We start from the raw sequence: 16486 nt of genomic DNA, 5'->3' as shown, positions 1-16486 counted from the left end.
CGATCCGACCATAAGCTAATTACCCTAGATATCCACATCCTGCCCCCACCCCCCATTAAGGAAACCATGGTAAAACATTTCTCCAAAGCCCACTTCATGCTTCTTAAGACAGAAGTGGTGAACTTCATGACACCCATGCAGATGGACAGTACAGTTACAACTACTGAATCCTACACAATTGCACTTTATAAGCACTTACATGAGTGCATGGATCATGCTATCCCAAACAGAACCAAGATGCTATCCTCCAAAAAAAGGAAGCCAATCTGGTGGCCCCCTGCCATAAACAAATTGTACAACAGAAGGAAGAAACTGTTGCAAAAGAGAGTAAAATCCCATGAGTGGAGGAGCTCCCTGGTCAGCCTCAGTAAGAAGCTGTGATCCCTCCAAATCCGACTTCAGACCAGTGACAAACAGTTCTCTGAAGTACAGGCTAACACAGAAGGTCTTTGGCTAACGAAGTTCGCAGATGACTGCAAACTTGGAGCTATAATCGAAACTTCTAATGATGTGGACATCCTACAAAAGGGCCTCGCTGACACAGATGCCTGGTGTCAAAGTCATGGCCTCAAGCTCAATGCCAAAAAGTGCATTGTCATCCCCTTTGATAAAAACTCTGTACCCATGAACTACAGCATAGGCGGTAGTATACTTAACACCAAAAGTGTTTTAAGAGACCTTGGGACACAGGTGGACAGTAGTCTCTCCTTTGATAATCACATCACCACAGTAGTCAGGAAATCATTCTACGTGGCACACCTCATCACAAAAGGTTTCTCATCCAGAAAAAAGAGGTCATTGTTCCCCTCTACTCATCACTCATTAGACCCATTATAGAGTACAATGCCCCTTTTGGTATGTACCTCATTAGACATCTACAACTACTGGAAAGGCCGCAGAAATACCTCACAAAGAGGATTACTGGCCTCAAACAGATGCCCTACACAGGCCATCTCAAAAAACTCCAGCTTTACTCCATCGCATATTGCCTCCTCAGAAGTGATCCCTGCCTAACATACAAAGCTATGTCAAACCCAGAGCTGTTGGACATGCTCCACTTAAAAAAAATCCCAATCCATCCGAGCTACATGCTCTAGGGACCTAAACCTTGTCACCACAATAAACAGAACGTGCTGGAGGGATAGATTCCTGTCCCAGAGACTTCCCATACTCTGGAATAAACTATCTATCTATATCAAACAAAGCTCCTCATTAGCACTCTTCAAGAAAAATCTTGGTGATTGGATGGGAAATAGGAAAGTTGCCTCTGGGATCACCTTTGTGGCTCTGCTCGACAGTGGCACAGGAAAATAATTTTCTTGGGTGGCAAAAGCCAGGGTACCATTTTGGCTGGGCATGTATAGGCCCCAGGGCCGATAGCCTAGTACCTTCCTATGAACCTATGAACCTATGAACATGCACATGTCCAAAATGTACTTTACATCTTGTGATGCCATTCCTTTGTTGATTGGGATAAATGCTTGAGGTCATTGTCATGTTGACAGGTAAAATCCCTCTTCGTCTTCAGCTTTCTAGCAGATGATTATAGGTTTTAGGACAAAAATGATTGTTATTTGGAACTGTTCATAATTCACTCTACCTTAACTATAGGCCCAGTTCCAGCTTAAGAAAAGCAACCGCAAAGCATGATACTGCCACCACCATGCTTCAGCGAGGGGATGGTGTTCTTTTTGTGATGCAAATTGTTTTGAACCAGACATACCTTTTGGAATTGTGGGCCAAAGGTTCAACATTGGTTGCATTAGACCATGACACATTTTCCAACATGCTTTTGGGAAACTTGATGTAGTACTTCACAATGTTTGTCCGGCCCTGGATGTTTCAATTCAAGGTGGGAAACATTTTGGAATGATTATCTGTGGTCTAATTTTCATACAGCATACAAACCTGGCATTTCAGCTGGGGTATGTACACTTTTGATATCCACTGTATATAGGTGTTCCTATAGCTGTTAGTGGTAGGCATGGACAGAGGGTCATGACACAGCTGGACACTTCTCTGGTTACAACCTGATAATCATGCCTATTCTAGTACCCATAACAGTGCCAGGGCAATTAAATAAGCAGTAGCTGTATACATTTATGTCTGTTGTATGCACTGAAACTGATATTATACACATGTACAACATGCACAACCTATTTCACATCCACAATTACCTCTGTACCATCATGCACCCACTTCAAAACTTTACTAAAAGCGCACCTACAAACATGCTGGCTAAGCCCTTGCAACTCCCACTCTAATATCATCCACCCCATCCAACCACTATCTTTCTTTCCACTCCACTAACTACCTTGATTATAGCAAGCTCAGATGCTTATAAGCCTAGTACTTATTATACAGCAGGAACTTCTCATTGTAACATTTATTAATGTCTGTTATGTACTTCACAGATAAAGATTCTAGTTGTCTACTGATGTACTATGTTCTTCATCTGTAAATATGTTGTAAGTAATTGCTATGTTAAATTATTAATCACTATGTAATCCAATGTAACTACTGTCTGTTTATTTTACTGTGGAGCTTTTCTCCACGGGCCTCCACTTAAAATGGACCTACGTCCAGTCGGACACTCCCGGTCAACAAATTTAAATAAATAATAAAAATAAATAAATAATTTACCTGACTGCTTGCAACCCATGTTATTTGTTTTGTGCCTTCCAGCTGAACATACACATACATACATGTGCCCAGGTGATACCCAGTATACATTTCTGTTCTATGTTAGTATGGGACACTGTATTTACAGTCTTGCTGCTCAGTCATACCTCTCAGCCTGTTATAGCAAGACGTCTGGACAATGGCACACAGACATGGGTGACAAAGGCACATCAGTATTGACACTGCATTAATATAGCCGCAACATACATAATTAAGTTGATTGCACAGTAGGCTTTGACATCACAGTGATAACTAAGGATGATGTCCAACAGTCATAACTAGGCTATTATGTTACAATGTCATTGCTCACAGACTTGCCAATGGTTTGGCTGATGTAACACAAGTGCATCTGTATGTGACTACAGATATAAGGCACAAATGTGCTTATTGTCTAGCAGAACACTGTACAGTTGAATGGTATGAATTCACTATATCACATGCAGTTCAACACACACTTCTGCAACAGTACTTTAATATGCACATGCTCTATATAGTTCTCTTAGATTTACACAACAAACGTGTATCATACTCATATACACAGGTAACATATGGATATGTACAATATCCCTGTAGCTGGTCTAGCAGTGGTACAGTCAGTAGTGTTTGACAGACACTCCAGTGGTTGTCATATGTGAGCTGTCATTTCTTGGGATGAGTCAGGGTCCTGCGCTGTGTTCTATATCACAGCAGAGAGAGCCAGATGCTATGGCCATATGTGCTGTTCAACAAGACATTACTACAGCAAGTCTTGTTGATACATAATTCTTTAAAACTCCTATTTCCCATTATTAGAAAACACATACTACATTCAACCAAAACCAGAGCAGGTACCACAGAAAAGGAAATCAGCACAGTTTTAAAATTAAAAAACAAGCTGGTTTAATAGCAGTTTAAAAGTCAAAGTTTGCTTGTTGGGTACCAGTTTGAGCTTTTTGGACATACTACATTCAATTACATGCTTACTTGTTTCACACACCTTTCTTTTTTTTACAGTGCAGTGGGTTATATCACAAAGTTGCTTCAGTTCTTTTTGTTTGTTCATTGTCAACTACTGGTAGACAGATGGTTTGAATAGGTGGCAGCTTACCTTTTGTAGGTAATACTCTTGAACAGGTGATGGCCTGTACACCAATTGGTGTTCCCCACTTGCTAAAGTCATGCAGAGCAGCTGTGTAGTTCTTCTAATAGCCAATGTCATGACAACACACTCCTATAATTGAGTACTTCATATGGGCGTTGTCCCTTTACCTTGCCTGTGAGGAGGACATCCTGGAAGTGTGTGAGCTACAGAGTGTTACAGACAGCAGGTGGGAATAACGTTTACAACAAGACTTGTGGAGACAGGCCAACTAAATGGTGGAGAAGGTTACAGACTTAGGGACAGAATGGGAGTATTGCTGTTTTATGGTTTGAATATTGCTAGTTTTACAGGGTTTGTGTGTACATGCTAGTTCTGCATGGATTTCAGTCTGACAAAGTTATGTGTTTGCATAGCTCTCAACTGTAGGGCTATACACATAATGGCCAGAGGTTTGCCTGTTATGTTTGGTCTGTTCCCCAGACAGGTGTTGTCCTTGGCAAATTGGTGGCATACTCTGCTAATTGCTATCAGTAAATGGCAATATCCGTTAGTGTTTCTGACTTCATATCCCTCAGAAAAGATATGTTGCAACCAACCCTCTAACACCAGCAACTTTATCAGTGTATACCAGCAATATTTCAAATATGGCCCTGTGTTTGGGCCTCTGTCCTCCACTTATATGCCAAGCTTTGTCCAGATGTTATGCAGTAAGAGGTTGATCATCTATCATTATTTCGTGCTGTCATTCCTGCTATCATCCCAGTGATGTTGTGGAATCTCACACATGTTGTGGGGTATGAGCCATACATATGAGTGCAAAGGCTGGACAACATGTGGACCCTGTACAATCAAGAGGCTGGTGTGCAGAATAGTAAGACATGTTTTAATATTAGGCTGTTAGAACATGTGAGAGATATTACTAATTAGAAGGACAACAGGTCTATAGCTGTAAATTTTCATACATTTCACCATGGGGACAGTAGTGGGTTACAAGACACCTTTTGGGGAAAGATCTGTTTCTCAAGTTGATAAAACACTTATAACAGAACCATTGTTATGTAAAGAATCAATTTACATTGTAACACTTGATACTTTATCCCCTATAGGATTAACTGAGGAGTGTAATTGGATGCTGTTTAATTAAATACATAATTAAATGTTAACTGCTTTTTGTATTTAAGGGAAGTATGTTTTATAATTTAATACTTGAAGACAAAACACATTAAAACGTTTGATTGGATTACTGGCTAGTTGTTTTTCATTTTACTAACTTCAGTCATTTCAGTTATATTGCTGAAAATTCGGTGTATGTCTGGCCATTGTGTATGGCCTATCCTGATTTTTGTACCAGCGTACTGTGTACTTTTTAGTTGTACTGTGTAGGGGGGCATTAGATGTCAGTGGCATGGGTGCCTTTGTATCATTACCAGTGTGTTTCTATGTCCATAGACTTGTCCCCACACTTCATCTGGCTTGGTCCAGACTTCTACGGAGGTGTTCTGGGGTCTGCAGTGCTGCAAGTTATTGACAAATAATGTATCTCTTATATATATATATATATATATATATATGTGTGTATGTATATGTATCATTTGAATCATTACTGATTCCACATTGCTCATTCCCTATGCTAAACTGACTTTACTGTATGATATGTGTGAAGAAACATCATAAAGTCCTGCAGCTCAGATGGCTTAGTGGTTAAGAGCTGTGACTATTGTTTTCAGGTTCCTGGGTTCAAGACCTGCAAGGGCTGTTTATTTTGTTGTTGGGCAAAAGCATATGATTTCCTTTAAAAAGCATGTCTATATGTGCTGTCATTACAGTAGCAAGGGGTGTGACTATATTGTATGGGACACTTGGTATACATGGGTGGTTTCACATGTTATATATGCTCACACTTCCATTGTACACCAGCTACACTACCATGGTGACAAAAATAATTTACCACACATTTTACTATTAAAATAGTACTTTTTAACACTACTTTTCCATGTAAAATGTTATTGCCAGTTTTAGTACTCGAGCCTTGGTGGATGTCTCCAGTTTGCACTCAGACAGCTGTAGGGTACATCACCTGTGATCTTATTTGTTTGTGTCTGTGCATCTGTGGCCATTGTTAACAGACTGTCAGGACTGTGTAGAAGTATAGTATATATATGTTCTTTGGGTTGTCTAAGGTGAGGGGTAAATGTGAGTGTCATGGACCCTTTCAATCTGACTTTGCATGCTGCTCTGGTGAGGGACTCTGGGGAATGCCATCAGTAGATACTAATATCCCTGTAGTGCATGTTATCTTTGCAAATGCATGTGTAGAGCCCCAGAGTTGGACTTGGATAGTTTATGTCAGTCTGCTTGCAGTGTGGACAGTGCTTGGAAGCTCAGTGCAGTTTCCCTAGTCTTCTGTTATGTCCATATATTCACAGGTTGTACAGTTGTGTAACCAATAGCTTTGGGCTGGTCCTTATCACTGTTGTGTATTCCTGACACATCAGTGGGATGATGTGAGGATTGGGGTCACTACAGAATAAGCAGCACTTGAGTCCAAGACTTGTGATATTTCTGTCAATATATGTTAGCAGTAACAGTGTTACTAGTGCACATCAACTTTCTCAGCTTCTCACATAATTTGGATACGTCTCTATTGTCATGCCTTTGTCCCCCCACTTTGTCTGGCTTGTTCCAGATTCATTGCACTAAACGGTTCTGAGCATACCTCTCCACTGCCAGGCTGTTTGCAGAATGTCCAGGTGTCTGATCCATACTTTGGTTCTGTTCCACAGTTTATTTGTAACTGTCTGAGAAATCACTGTTATGATCCAAGGATTTGTGTCAGTGAATAATGACATCAGTTGCCATCCTCGTATCCTACTGAAGGTTCTGGTGATACACACACTGTTACTGTACAACTGTTTAGTTATGACAGCAATATTCTGATTATGTCCCTATATGTGGCCCATTTCCCACCCTTTGTACAGCCTTTGTATGGGTGGCCATAGTGGTGCAGTGGTTAGCATTGCTGCCTGACAGCAAGATGTTCTCTGGTTCGATCCTTGGCTGGGGTGCCTTCTGTGCAGAGTCTGCATGTCCTTCCTGTGGTCGTGTGGGTTTCCTCCAGGTGCTCCGGTTTCATCCCAAAGACATGCTGTAGGTGGATTGGACACTCTAAATTGGCCCTAGGCATGAGTTTGTGCCTGTGTGTGCCTTCTGTGGATGGTTGGGTGCCAGGCTAGCAACTCAACACTGTAAAAACTCCACTGCCAATCATGAGTAGACAGGTGGTCCACTGCGGTGACCCCTAACTGGGAAAAAGCTGAAAGAAGAAGAAGTACAATCTTTGTACATTAGTCCTGCTCTAAGAGATTGATAGGTATGGTTCTGAGGTATGGCTGCACTGCATGTTACATAACTACATGAACTATATATATTATGTATCTATGTTGCCATATATATGTTTCACCATACACACACACACACACACACACACACACACACACACATATATATATTTTTTTTTTCTTTTAGATATATCTATATTGATATATATAGTATATATACTTTTTTGATATCTATACAATACATATGTTTATATAACAATATATATGTATATATTCTAGTTGTTTTATATGTATAGCTCCACATATCTGATGTATATACTTTTTAATATATATCACTATACACATCTATATGTGTATATTTATATATACTAAACATGACTGATTCCACTGTTTGTTCCCTACTGTTCCAAACCTGTACTGAATGATATATTTGAAAAACACCATTCAGTATTACATCTCAGATGGTGTATTGGTAAATTCCTCTGAGTATGGTGCTTTGGGTCCTGGGTTCAAGTCTTGGCAGTGCTGATTATTTTGTTGCTGGGCAGAACAGTGGCTGATGGAGACATGGTGGTTAAGGCAGTTTTAAGCAGTTGTAAGCAGGTTTGCATGGGTTTGCTGTAATCATTACTCTCCAGATATTACCTCACTTTACATCGACCTATGGCCTTGGGTTGGGCAGTGGTATGTTTGTACAGAGTGTATAATTACAGCCTTCTGACAGCTAAGATATACCTTTTCTTACCTGGCATACCTGTGGAGGCAGCTTCTGTTAACACTACCTGACTGTTTCTACCCATATTCACATGGTCAAGGTTACATACGTGCACACATACTTTGTGTGTGTGTGTGTGTGTGTGTGTGTGTGTGTGTGTGTGTGTGTGTGTGTGTGTGTGTGTGTGTGTGTGTATGTTCTACTACCATACTCTGCCTTGATTTTTATCAGTCACCCTGAGTGTGGGAGGCAGTGATCACTAGCTGTGACAGCGTGACCTTTGACGGACAATTCTTAGAGGAGACTACTTGGTGTATGTACTTATTTTGCTGTCATTTGCAGCCTTGGGCTTGGACAGTGGGTGTTGTACACAGTGTATAATTACAGCCTTCTTACAGTTAATATATACCTTTTCTTACCTGGCAGACCTGTGGAGGAAATTTCTGTTAACATTACCTGACTGTTTCTACACATATTCACACATTCCTGGGTAAAAATATGCATACAGCTTACTACCACTCCCTGGATTTAAACCGTGCCTGTTTGTGCATAAAATATAACAAAGTTTGTGTTTCATCAGAATGAGCTATTGAAAAACTGCTGTCTCTTATTTGACTGTTTTCCACCTAATACTCCCTTGGTTGTTTAATCTGACCTTGCATGGCAGATAGTTCTTATAATGTGTATTCATACTTTGATATAGCACAGTCTGAAAAACACTGCTTAACACAACATTATTATTCAGGTATCAGATCTTGGTGCATGGAACATTTCATATAATTTCCTGTTTTACAACTCCACAATCTTTGTCAGATGAGACTTTATTATTTAATGCTTTCAGAGCTATAGATGCTGTGCAGAAACTGTATACATTTCGATTCATACCACCACATACCAAAGTAAAAATGACCAGTCCAGGGTTTTGAATTTTATTGACAGGTACTGACACTTTTATTGATGTATACCCTGTACATCACTATTACTGTGGTAATGTCTCATTTATTCAGTACAAACCATACCCATTTTTAAATACTGACAGGTGACATTCTACTCCTTTCTATTTATTTGCCATGAATACTACAAGCTAGCATTGTACTCACCAGCCTCACTGCACAGTCTTAGCAGCCTGCTGCCATGGGCGTCCATGTTCGCAGCCCTCTCATCTGCAGCTGTACAGGAGATAGAAAAACATTTATGCATACCTATCCATCACATACACAGGCTGGACTTTGGAAAATACTTATTTATACTGATACTTACACACAGCTGGGACATTCCTCGCCCATACATCTTGGACCCACCTGTCCAAGAGCTCCCTTTTCCTACGCTTCAAGTCAACAAAGTGGTGCCGGACCTGCTCACCAATCTGAAGGATGCCATTGACACTGGTGAGGTCACATACGAGACATTCCCAGGCCTCTGGTTTGTATTGGGAGTCCTGGTACTGGTCCTGCAGCAGTCACCCTTCATGGTTTTGTACTTGGATTCCAACCATGACCCTGAACTCCTGTATGCTCCAGCGCTGCGCGCAAAAGTGCACACCTTCACCAACACCAGCCATGGTGCCTGCAGTGATGAACTACAACTGGTTATGGGCTGTATTCCAGCCTGCAATATTTAAATAGGGCTGATTACCCACAATTTACTGTGATTGGACTGTTATGAATATGCTGAGCTAAGCTAAGCGACAAGCAAAACCACTTATCACAGATAGGCATTGCTTAAAGGGGTAGATGCTAAGCACTGCTTACCAGTGTGCAAATCTACTTAGCTACGCTGATTATTGATTGCTAAGCACACAAATTTAAACAATGCTTCCTCAGGCTAAGCATAACTGAGCATAGTTTAGCACTGTTCAGCTTTCATTTTATGGAATATCAGGATTGTGGGGTTGATTTCTTCTTAATGACATCTTATGAGATGTATGTCTCCCTTGCCTAACATCCTATCCCCCTATGTGCTTTCATTACATTATATTCTTTTGTGTCTATACTGTATGGGGCATTATGTTTATATAGAGGTTCACATCTGTACTACACTGACACCTCACATTTGGACCTGCTACACTACCCTGGTTAACTAATATATATTATTCTCTACCTATTTATAAAAAGGATACTTTTACTGCTGTTTTCACATATAAAAATGATTGGACTGTATTGGTGCTCGAGCTGGGAATGACTGCATGCTAGATGAACACACTAACCACTATGCTATTTCACTTTGACTGCTTTGGCTGTATGTTTCTGTTTAGCTCCTTTGTATGTTTCAGCTATGCTATACACAGCTGCTCAACATGCACACCCATTCAGCTATGCTTAAACTTTATTGGGGATGGAAAAAATAAAATAAACGTGTTTTATTTTTATTTACTGTAGGGGTATGCACATTGCTTTTTGTATGTTAGGGCAGGACATCTGGACAACTACCTCATACATGGGGGAATTGGTTTAATTCTTCCTCTCAGGAACATGCTTACTTATTTGGTATGCCAGCATGTACACTGGCATACCATTCTGGGCATTATCTATGCTGGACCATTGTGGGGGGCTGTGCTTTTGTGTGTTTTTACTGTATTTTGTCCACGGACACTGTTATCATAACACTGTTACTTGCTTTGGGATTGCCATACGGCAATTCTAGAGTGCAGGGGGGCATGTGTACTGTGCGAGCAATGCTTGGACATGCCCCCTGTGCCGCTACATGGATTGTGTCCATGTGGAGAATACAGCGGCGCGCCTTCATTAATATGCAAGGCATGTTGCTGTTCTACACAGGCACGATCCGATCCATGCAGGAACAGCACTATTCCTGCATGGAATTTAATGAATCCAGAGGATAGTCTGTTGTTAGCTTTTTGTTTGCTGAGACTTTTGAAAGTCTCTTCATTCTTGTTTCTTCAGTTTGAATTTGTCGATGACCCCCAGTTATTGATTTGTTTTATATTATATGTTTATCCTTCATCGCCTGCCAAACATCGGCCTTCCCATTTTCAGCCAGGCTCATTTTTTTCCCTTTTTGCGCAAACAGACAATCATGGCAGACTATCATCCAGACAGCCATCTGGGTTTTTTTTGTAATGATCACCTAACTTCCTACCCCAGTGGCTAATGTTTTTGTTTATTGATAACAGGGCCTGTAATGCCTCCTTGCTCCTATATACACATCACCCCTCCCCCGAAGGGTGCAGCCTTCTCAAAGGCTATGCGTCCATAGATGAGTAACATCAAGCATGGGACTGCAGTCCATATGCTGCATCTGGTACTGACACTTTATATGTGAGAACCAGTGTTGCATAAACCACACTCCCCCCTCTCTCTACGATGAAGGCTCCAATGTCAGCTTTCATTTCCAGTTTCCCTTACTGTCCCTGTCATTATGACATTTGGATGAATTCTTGTCTGACCTGCATTGCCTTCTGAAATGCCAGTGTTTATCTTTAAAGCTACAGAAATATTGCATGTAAATCTGAAGACAGTATTCCAGATTAGACTTCACCTATGACTCATCCAATGCAATGATCTTTTTATTCTGGTTGTAATGTCTGTATATAAACTAGGAGATTGTTGACATTCTAAAGTCTCGGGATATCATGCAGCTTCCTTTGGTTCATAGAAATATGAAAATACCAGCCAGATTCCTTATTTACTCTCATCCCTTTATTAAAACACTCTGTCCGCATTCTCTGCACTCCATATGCCTTGTTTTACATGTTTTTGTTTCCATACTTTGGCAAATTAAAGTATCTTCAGAACTTTGTTTGTTAAACAAAAAGTTCAACTAGGCAAAGGCTTTTCTCATTTGAGGTCCAGGAAGAAAAAAATATATAAGTTGCAATGCAGAAGATGCAATGGCATGCAATCTAAAGTTAGCACAGAAATTAGACATATGATCAGTTAGACCATTTGAGGTTGTTCAGCAGGGCAGATGTAAGAAAAGCACAGTATCAGCATTTGAGATCAACATCTGAGATAACAATCACACATGTATATAACTTCAGAATGAGCTTAAAACAGTATCAGATTTATCAAAACAGTGTACAAATCAGACATGGTATCTATATTTACAGTAAACAGAAACCAAATGGATTTTTTGCAATGGGTGAGTGAAATATGAGCTGTTGAGAAAATGTTAATAATATGAGGTTTTAAGAGTAAACTCTTATGGATTAGATTCAGTTCTTGACTAAGAAAGATATGTAAATACAGGTATATTCAGAAATGCCTAACCTTTCTGTTGGCCATAATTTACTGACTCGAAATACACATGACTCAGGCCTAGAGAAGTACCATAGAAGAAAAAGTATGTTGGAAATGCTTCCATTACAACAAAGAATGCATGTATTTATTATTTGTGTGTATTTATTTCAGTTGGGGCCCTTCTTGGGGTAACAGAGGCTACATATATATGTCACGTAATAAGAATAACCAGTGTGGAGTTGCCAGTCTTGTGAGTTACCCTATCATATAGAGGTAAGAAGCCTTTTTAGTTTGTAAGTAGCGTTCATTTATCTACAGCTTTGTAGTGAAGGCCGTCTCCTCACATTATACCATCTTCTGCCTATTCTCCTTTAACTTCCATTGTTCCTACCTATTCTGTTTTTCTTTTCAGTTTTCCTTCAGTATCATTGATTTGTTTTATAATGAAGAAAATAACAACCTTGACACATTAGGAGATTTAAAGTAGGAACCTGGTCAAGCCTGAAAATCTCAGTGCAAAGTAGCTTTAGTAAGTTAATAGCCATGATGAAGGAGAAGTTATTATTGAATTTTACACAATCATGACCTGGTAACTGATGTAAACAATAAACTGTCCTTTAATCACCAAGTATCCATTATTGTGAGAAATTTTTTTTCATTGCACAGCTAATTGCTATGGGTATGGTGTCCTGGTCCAGGGATATAATCATTCCACTGTGGTCTGCACCCATCAGGCTGATCATTGAGTATAATGCCACCAGCTTTTGACACAACTCAGTCACCTACAATGCTTTCTTACTAAGAAGATCAAGCACCAAAATCATAAAAAACTATGCAGACCATCTCCAAGCCTTGTCCTTCATCTCAGTGTCATAGAGGCTACTGAGGGGTGATCTCTGCCTCATGTACAGAGCTTCATCAGACCCTATTCTTTCAGACATACTGCACATTTGCAAGTCCAACGGAGGGACAAACATCCACTCAAGATATTTAAATCTCTTTTGCAAAATAAATAGAATGTGCTGGAGGAATAGATATGTATCACAGAGAATAGCACTTCTTTAAAATCATCATCCTCAGCACATAAAGCAAAGTACATTTTTAGTATTATTAGTATTATTTTTAGTAGTATTATTCAAATGTAATCTGGACAAATGGGTGGATAACCACAAATTCACCCCAGATTTCAACACATGCAGGCAAAGGTCTGCAGAAGGAACAGTCATAATTGGAGACGTGGACTTCGCTAACCATGCTGATGAAGACAGCCCTCATCAGCATGTGGGTGGGAGTACTTACATGAGAGCACACTACACCTGAAAGTGATACAAGCACCCTTGTCAGCCAACCAAAAGGTAGGGTTAAGGCCTAAACATAAAAACTTAAGGCTGCATACTTAATGGTCTTAGGAATTAGCGCTCACCCTATATGGAATAAAGGGAATGATTGATCGAGGAAGGATAATAGTTATCTGACAAGGGGGATAAAAAGAATACAAAACAATGCATACTTTCTCTAATGCACATAAGGGGTACCTTTGTTGTCTAAGAAGTGTTTACTCTGTGCCATCACTGTAGGACTTATATCAAATAAGTTTGCCCCATCTTCCACAACTATCCAAATATTACCTTGATGCACTACCATCATCTCATGTCACAGGTGTCATCTTAAAGCAAGCTACACTTTCTGTCCAGTTAAGCAACAGTGGCCAATCATAACACTTAACAAATACTTTCAATACTGTCATCCAATCAGCATGCATTTTACAGAAGGAAAAGATACTCAATGTCAAGAAGAACCACCCATATCATGCAGTCTGCCCACAGATTAGTAATTTTACTGCAAGTGTAATGCTAATTTAGTACTCGCTTGAAATGTGCTTAGTAGGCTATTGATCTGAGAGGATCTGAAGAATCATAGCCCTGCATGCCCGTGGTAATCATTAGCCATTATATTCTGCAAAATGAATCTCCAAAGATGGGACTTACAAATATATGTTGGATAGTTACGTTTCCCCTATTTATGAGGGTCAGTGATCATAAACCAGGAGTGAATTTATGGCTACCCATCTCTACATTTAAGTTACATTTGAGGAGAGCAAAATAAGTACTCTGTTTTATGTGGAGGGGAAGCTGGTTGCATAGAAGTGGTATTCCCTGTAATATATACCTGTCCCACTAGCATGTTCTGTTAATCCTGAAAAAGAGATTGGGGTCTGTTGAGCAGATGTTTCTGATGCTAATAAACTTCAGAATGTGTAATAGGACTGACAGAACAAACTCTGTTGAAGCTCTGTATGCAAGGCAGAGGTTACCTCTCAGTTGCCAGCAAGATACAGAGAAGAGAGACAATGTTTTGAGATGGTCTAGGTAGTTTTTTATGATTAGGTATTTGATTTTTTTTTATCTTTTTAGTGAGGGAATATTCCAGATGTGACAAGTATTTGGACAGGTAGATACTGAAAGGGTCATTATACTGCATGGTTGGCCTAGTGAGTACTGAGAACTGAGAAACAATTACGTCCCCAGATCTGCATACCATACCCTTCAATATAAGCTGTGTAATGAAAAAGGACTTCCTTGCTGTGGTGAATATGTGGTAATCAAAACATAATTCATTATCAACATAGGTTCCCACATCTCTAATTACAGGATCAGTTTTCAGGGGGTATCAGTATAGTAGTTACATAGGGAATCATGCTGAAGGACAAGATTATACATACAGGCAGATACCCATACACAGAGACACTCACCATGGAGTGCAACCCCCCCACACACTCACAGTCATGGGTACACCCACCCATTCACCTATATATATATATATATATATATATATATATATATATAGAGTTACATAGATGATATATCTATATCTAATGTATGTATGTATGTATATATATATATATATATATATATATATATATATATATATAGAGAGAGAGAGAGAGAGATGCACACACACACACACACACACACACACAACCTCTCTGCTATACTCTCCAACACTTAAATCTAACTCTATTTCTCCCATTGAAAGTAACAGATAAAGGTAAACATTTGGCTCTGTTAAGTAATGTGACTGGAAGTGAAAGATGAAAGGTTTCTCCTAAATAAGGTATTAAAAATGACTTTTGACAATGACAATCACAATGATTTTTTTCCTCATTACAAATCAAGACACAGCTGTCCCACTGGCTTTGAAGTTAGGAGTTGAAATTAAGATGCTAGATTCTAAAAGCTTTGGGATACTGAAGCAGAGCTTCCTCAACCAGCTTATATTTTTACACTCCCCCTGTCAACATGAAGAGGTGAGCTTGGTGGGTGGAGAGTCAAGATCACAGCGTAGGCAAGAAACTTCAGATGGTGTTGTGTGAGTCAAAGTCCTTCTGTTCTGACTTCTTAGCTTCAGTAAGGATTACTGCCCAATATGTTCCACTACTCCAATGCTAAATAATTCCATTTCATGCAATACACAAGTACCTTATTATGTATGCACAATATACAGCAACAGACTCCGATGTCCATCCGACAGCAAATGAACATGGCAACATAGAGACAGGACAGAAAAGTTCAAATGAGTGCTTATTGCGGACAGAGGATTGGTATGTAGAGGAAGACCATATTCAGCTGTGGTGATGTGTTTGCAGAATTACCCAAGATCAGTATAAAAGATATGGTTGATATCGGCTACATTTCTCTACACACTTAAGCATTACACACTGCAGCAGTACCTGTATATCTTGCAGTGCTGAAAATATTCCAGCATGATACACCTCACTCAGTACAGCAGCACTAAACCAGTGCTAGTTAAGACATGTATATATGGGATTGGGGAATGCCTCAGGAGGAGACAAACTGGTAAGGAAAGGGGAAATGGAGGAAGCTCTAACCACTAATAAGTATCACTTTTACAAATGGGAGATCTTCTTCGGCACTGAGGTTTGGAGAAGGCAACCTCTCAAACTTTACTGAATCATTCAAAGTGACATTAGCATGCGGAGAATGCTTGAACATTTCTTCATTTGTATAGATCACACAACAAGTCATTTCTTGACATCACTAAAATCAAATTTTCAGCAGGCTAATGCAGTGCCTTGCCATGTCCATAAATTGTCTTGGAATCCAGGCATCTTATGGATGAGTCTTAGATAAATGTCCAGTTGAGTCTGTACAATCTTACAACTCAAGATACTAGAAATCCCATGAATGTTTCTTGAGATTAAGTCAATCAATTTTGTATTAATGAACATTTTGTACACATGGAGTGGAACAACCAAATACAGTCAGTACTGAGGGCATTTTCTTGAAAATGATCAGCAGTAATGGAGTTAGTTTCTTATTTATTGTTTCAATCTGCCCACTTCTTTTGTCGCAGTATAAGATTACTTAGCTGCAAATTAAGGCCTTTCTAATGATTCACCACTTTCTCAATGAAGAATTATTTTTGATAAGGTATGCCTCCATTAATATTT

At 39.6% G+C, this 16486-nt stretch overlaps 1 pseudogene; it reads left to right on the top strand.

Annotated features, from left to right (window-relative positions):
* The window catches only part of LOC122816465, a 155582-nt pseudogene extending 143296 nt beyond the window's left edge, over positions 1 to 12286 (top strand).
* Positions 12287 to 16486: the final 4200 nt, after the last annotated feature.

The sequence above is a fragment of the Protopterus annectens genome, chromosome 1.part1 (genome assembly GCF_019279795.1).
Source record: "Protopterus annectens isolate FY-2018-M chromosome 1.part1, PAN1.0, whole genome shotgun sequence".
Lineage (NCBI taxonomy): Eukaryota > Metazoa > Chordata > Ceratodontiformes > Protopteridae > Protopterus > Protopterus annectens.
This window is presented reverse-complemented; position numbering and strand designations above follow the sequence as displayed.